The sequence below is a fragment of the Gracilinanus agilis genome, chromosome 2 (genome assembly GCF_016433145.1).
Source record: "Gracilinanus agilis isolate LMUSP501 chromosome 2, AgileGrace, whole genome shotgun sequence".
Classification (NCBI taxonomy): domain Eukaryota; kingdom Metazoa; phylum Chordata; class Mammalia; order Didelphimorphia; family Didelphidae; genus Gracilinanus; species Gracilinanus agilis.
The window spans coordinates 63517697-63523501 of NC_058131.1; the positions used below are offsets into that span (position 1 = coordinate 63517697).

General features: G+C 38.7%; 1 pseudogene; it reads right to left on the minus strand.

Annotated features, from left to right (window-relative positions):
- Positions 1–271: 271 nt before the first annotated feature.
- On the minus strand, positions 272–748 carry LOC123234656 (annotated as a pseudogene).
- Between the last annotated feature and the right edge of the window lie 5057 nt (positions 749–5805).

The following is a 5805-nucleotide window of genomic DNA, read 5'->3' on the forward strand; positions in this document are numbered from 1 at the left end:
CCCATTATGGTTCTTCATAAATTCATTCTTTTCTCTCCTAGAGGGAACTATACGTGCCTTTTTTTGTAGTTTAGTTTTTATTTCATAATCATAAGCTTAACTCTGTTGTCTAGCCAGACTAGTGGAAGGAAAAGGAAATCCAAAGAGAACTGCAGCAAGTGAGAGCACGAGAATTACAGGATATAAGAGCAGGAGGAATTCAAGGGCGCTCTCTCCAGCTACAGAGGAATGGTTTGGTGCTTAAGACAAAAAACAAAATAAGAAAAACGTATTAGATTTGTCCACAGTCAGCAATGGTGGTGATCTTCTTGCTGGTCTTGCCATCCTGAACTGAAATGAACTGAAAGGCTCCATAGCTGTCGTAATGTTCATGCCTTCTTTCATTTGGCCAAAGACCACATGCTTGCCATCCAACCAATCAGTCTTAGCAGTACAGATGAAAAACTGGGAGCCATTTGTGTTGGGCCCAGCATTTGCCATGGACAAGATACCAGAGGCCAGTATGCTTCAGGATGAAGTTCTCCCCACCAGTGCCATTATGGTGAGTGAAGTCACCACCCTGGCACAAAAACCCAGGAATGATTCTGTGAAAGCAGGATCCCTTGGAACCTAACCCCTTCTCTCCAGTGCTCAGAGTACTGAAGTTTTCTGCTGTCTTTGGAACCTTGTCTGCAAAGAGCTAGAAAGTAACCCAACCCAGGGGCTCCTTTTTGATGCAGATGTCCGAGTACACATTGGGGTTGTCCATGGCCACAAATGGCTGTGCTGGGCACCATGGCAGAGGCAGAGGTGGTGGGGCTTGGTGTCTGGTGGCCCTAACAAAGACAAGAACTCCTAGTCATGGCATCTGCTAAAAAAACCTATAAATGTCTTTAAAATTAAAGGGATTGGGGGCAAGTAGGTGGTTCAGTGGACTGAGAGTCAGGCCTAGGGGTGGGAGATCCTCCGTGTGAATGGGGGACCTCAGACACTTCCTAGCTGTGTGACTCTGGGCAAGTCACTTAACCCCCACTGCCCAGCCCTTACTGCTCTTCTGCCTTAGAACCAATACACAGTAATGATTGTAAGATGGAAGGTGAGGGATTTTTTAAAAAATAAAATTAAATAAAATTAAAGGGATTGAACCAAAACATCTTATTAATAACTTATTGTACATGGATGACACAACCATATGGCTCATGTCAAGTTAAGTCAAATCAACAAACATTAATGTTCCTGGAACTGTACTAAGTATGATTCCTTCTCTCAGGAACTTGTACTCCAATGGGATTAAAAGAAAGCATAAAAGGGAGCTGAAAGTAGGGGAGAAGGGAAGGTATCCATGCCAAGGCATGATCATGGCAAATCCTAAAGAGTGAAGCATGGCTAATCTGGGCTCTTCTTCACCAGTGGGAGGAGGAGGCTGTAGAGGGAGAGGGAGAAGGCAGCCCCAGCCTGCGGGTCAAGCCTGGTCAGTGAAGCATGGCTCCATCAAGAACATTAGCAGTTCATCTTCACCTCCAGGGATATCAAACTATTCTTTGGATTATTTCATACATATATAATCCTTAATATGCACCAGGGAAAAATAGAGTCTGAAGACTTTGAATTTGAGCCCAGGAGTTATAATGAACCTGTAGATGATGGTACAGTGATTCCCTCATCTATCATGGGAGTTACGTTCCAGAGACACCTGCGATAAGTGAAAATCCGTGAAATAGTGGTGTTATATTTATTTTATTATATATATATGTATATATATATTTATTTATAAACCCTTCCCACTCTCCTGTAAACCTTTCCCACACTCTGAAAAACACGGAGTCAATCAACACCTGAGATATAGAACACAGCTCTGTGGCTGGTCGGTCACCTTTCATTCCATCAGTCAATATAGAAACGTCCACTTTGCTCTCATGTTGGCAAACTTGCACAAGCAGTACTGGCATATTGTACTGCATTTTCAATACAGTACAGTACAGTATTCATCCACAAAATCCCGCAATATAGAGAAAATTCCATGATACAGAATTAGACTTTTTTTTTAACCTGTGATATAGTGAAGTCACAATAAATGAACCACGATATAGCGAGGAATGATTGTACTATCTACAAATTACTCAATCTCCTTTTAGCAAGACACATTCAGTCTAAAGGAGAAAGATGTGGTGAAATATATTAAGAAACTTATTGAGGGGTAACTAGTAGTTAGACTACCAGGCCTGGAGTCAGAAGATCATGGGTTCAAATGTGACCTCAGATAATTTCTAGCTGTGTGACCCTGGGCAAGTCTCTTAACCCCATTTGTCTAGCTTTTACTGCTCTTCTGTGATACTTAGAATCAAATTTAAGACAGAAGGCAAGGTTTTAAATTAAAAAGAGAGAGAGAGAGACAGAAACGTATTGATTTTCTGAATTCCAAGTGAAAGAAATGGAAAGCAATTAGTGATGATTCAATACCAGTATTAAAGTGGACTTTTGATACTTTAAAACAGATTTGGAAAATATTCTTAAAAACCAAACATCAAAACCTATATTGCCTAAGGCAGCTATAGAAGGATCAAAAAAAAAAAAAAAAAAGAAAGAGGAATGGCAGACATTCTTAGAACACATGAAAAATAGGTCAGAAATCTACAGAAATCCTAATTGCAAACAGCAGATATCACTTTATCAAGCAATAAGAAAGGTTGATTTGATAATAGGTGTATGACATTGGATTTGTTCAGTATAACTAAAAGTGATTTCTCTTTGGATGGAGCCTATGAAACAGTTAAGATACAAGAATAAAATCAATTTTATGGGCAACATCTGCATGAGCTCAGAAAACAATATGTTGACAAAGAAGCATTAAATGAATGATCAAGTCATGCAAATTTGTTTCTGAAAATGGAGGTGATGGTGGTGATCAGGCTCAGATCATTACCGCTTGAATTTTCAGAGAAGTTAACTGAAAGGAGTTTGAATGTAATGATTAAAGCAGACTATATGAAGAAATGGTAAAAAATTTGCAAAACAACTATGGGCTGAAAAAACTATGAAATAGGAGGTGAACTACCTAGAATTATAAATTATAAACTAATTATCTTCAATGGGCTGGCAGATCATAAATTCTTATACTACAAATATGGACCTAAAATACTCTCAAGGAGTTAATCAATAAACTACAATGGAGTTGAATTATTATCACCAATCAAATTGTTGCTCTTAATTGCCTGGACACAATGATGACCTACAAAACCTTAAGGAACACATTTTTAATTTGTTAAGAAACAAAGGGAGGCACCTGGGTGACTCAGTGGATTGAGAACCAGTCCTAGGTTCAAATCTGGCCTCTGACACTTCCTAGCTATGTGACCCTGGGCAAGTCACTTAACCCCATTGCCTAACCCTCACTGATCTTCTGCCTTGGAACCAATACATAGTATTGATTCTAAGAAGGAAGGTAAAGGTTTAAAAAAACCCTAAATTCTTAAGTAAATTTGTCTTTGGTTGGATAGGTGACAAAAAATTGGTCCAGGTATTTCAGAGGAGCAATGAACTGATCCCAAAACTGAGAGGCAGGAGGAGAAACCTAATAGTGTCACAACTGCATCCATTATTTCATTGATTTCCTTAAAATCTTTCACTGTGGGTGAGGTTGTACAATTTTCTGTTATTATCCCCATTTTACAGATGAGAGAAGTGAGATTCCCATGGCTAAATGATAATTGAATTCAGAAGCTAACACATCTTTCTCTATGCCACATTACCTCGAGTAAGAAACTCCCATGGGCCAGGAACCCTTGAATCCATTTACCAACCTCTAAGCCCTTAGAGAATGGCCTTGGAGAAGAATTAATTTTTATAAAACACATCCCTCAGAACAGCCCTGTGAAGTAATGAACAGAGATATTATTGTCTCCATTTTACAAAAGAGGAAACCAGGCTCAGAGGGAGACTTGTCTAAGCTCACAGTTGGTAAGGGAGGGTGAGGGTCCGGAGTCGAATCCACATCTCCTGACAAGTAAGATTTAGTATGGCAGAAGAGTAGAAAGAAAATCTTATAGGTAGAAGATCTGACTTGAGGGTCAGAAAGTTACTCAGTCATTCAATCAACCAACAACCATCTATTTATGTGCCCGCTGATGGGTTAGGATATTAAATAAGGTTGACTGGAGATTTCTGATATAAGCACAAAGAATAATTATGAGAATAGTTAGCATTCACACATTGCTATAAAGTTTACAAAGCACTTTATAAATACTGTCTCATCTGATCCTCAGAACAACCCTGGGAGAGAAGTGTTATTTGTATCCCCATTTTACAGATGAGGAAACTGAGGCCTGGTGGTTAAGTGATTTGTCCAGGGTTATAAAGATTTGAACTTAGGTCTTCCTCACTCCAGATCTAGTACTCTATCCATTGTGACACCTAAAGAATGAAGTGATCCTTAACTCACAAGGGATTTGCAGTCTAATTGGGAAGACAACATTAAAAAAGAAATACACATACATGCACAGCATAAAAGGGTAACTAGGCAATGTAATAGATAGAAGGTTGGGGCCTGAAATCAGGAAGACCTGAGTTCAAATATGACTCCAGACATTTATTAGCTTTGTGACCCTGGAAAAGTCACTTCACCCTGGAGAAGGAAATGGCAAACCACTCCAGTGTCTTTGCCAAGGAAACCCCAAATAGAATCACAGAGTCAGACCCTATTGAAACGACTGAACAATAACATCAAATAGCATAATTATAAAATTAACGCAGGCAAATATATGCAAAGTAAATACAACTTTAAAACGTTTTATTTAAATTATTTATTTTATGTTTAAAATTTTTTAATTAAAAATTAAGTTAAAACTATTATTTCTTAAATGTTTCTTAAATTTATTTAGATTCTAAATTTTTATTAAATTTGTAAAATTAAACTAATTTAGTTTTTATTTATTAAATATTTACCAAGGGTATGCTCAGCATTCTGCTAAGCATTGAAAATATAAACAAAGGTCTAAATAGTCCTCACCCCCAAAGAACTCACATTCAAATGGGGGAGACAATAGGTTGTGCGATGGATGGAGTAGGAAGATCTGAGTTCAAATCATACCTCTGGTCCTTACTAGCTATGTAGACCTGGCTGAGTCACTTAGCCTCAGTGTCCTTAATTATAAGAAAGCTAAGTCTAATAATAACATATACTTCACAGAGGTGTTATGAGTGTCAAATGAGATAATATTTGTTAAGTACTTAGCATAGTATCTGACATAGGATGAATACTTAATAAGCACTTATTTTCATTGAAAGAATGACTTAAAACAGTATTCAGTAATTTAATGTGTTGTTGTTCAGTCATATCCAACTCTTCTTGGCCCCATTTGGGGTTTTCTTGGCAAAGATACCACAGTGGTTTGCCATTTCCTTCTCCAGCTCATTTTACAGATGAATAATGGAGGCAAACAGGGTTAAGTGACTTGCCCAGGGTCATGCAGCTAGGAAGGATTTCCTGAGGCTGGATTTGAATTCCTCAGGATGAGTCTTCCTGATTCCAAGCATAGTGCTTTATTCACTGAGCCATCTAACTGCCCCAAAAGGGGCAACTAGGTGGCACTGTGACTAGAGCACCAGGCTTGGAGTTGAGAGGACCTGGATTTAAATCTTGTCTCAGACACTTTCTAGCCGTGTGAACCTGGGCAAGTCACTTAACTTTGCAAAACAACCACCACCACCACCAGCACCAGCACCAGCACCAGCACCACCAGCACCACCACCAACAACAACCAACAACCACAACCAACACAAACAAACAAACAAACAAACAAAAAAGAAGTGTATATATAAGAGACACAC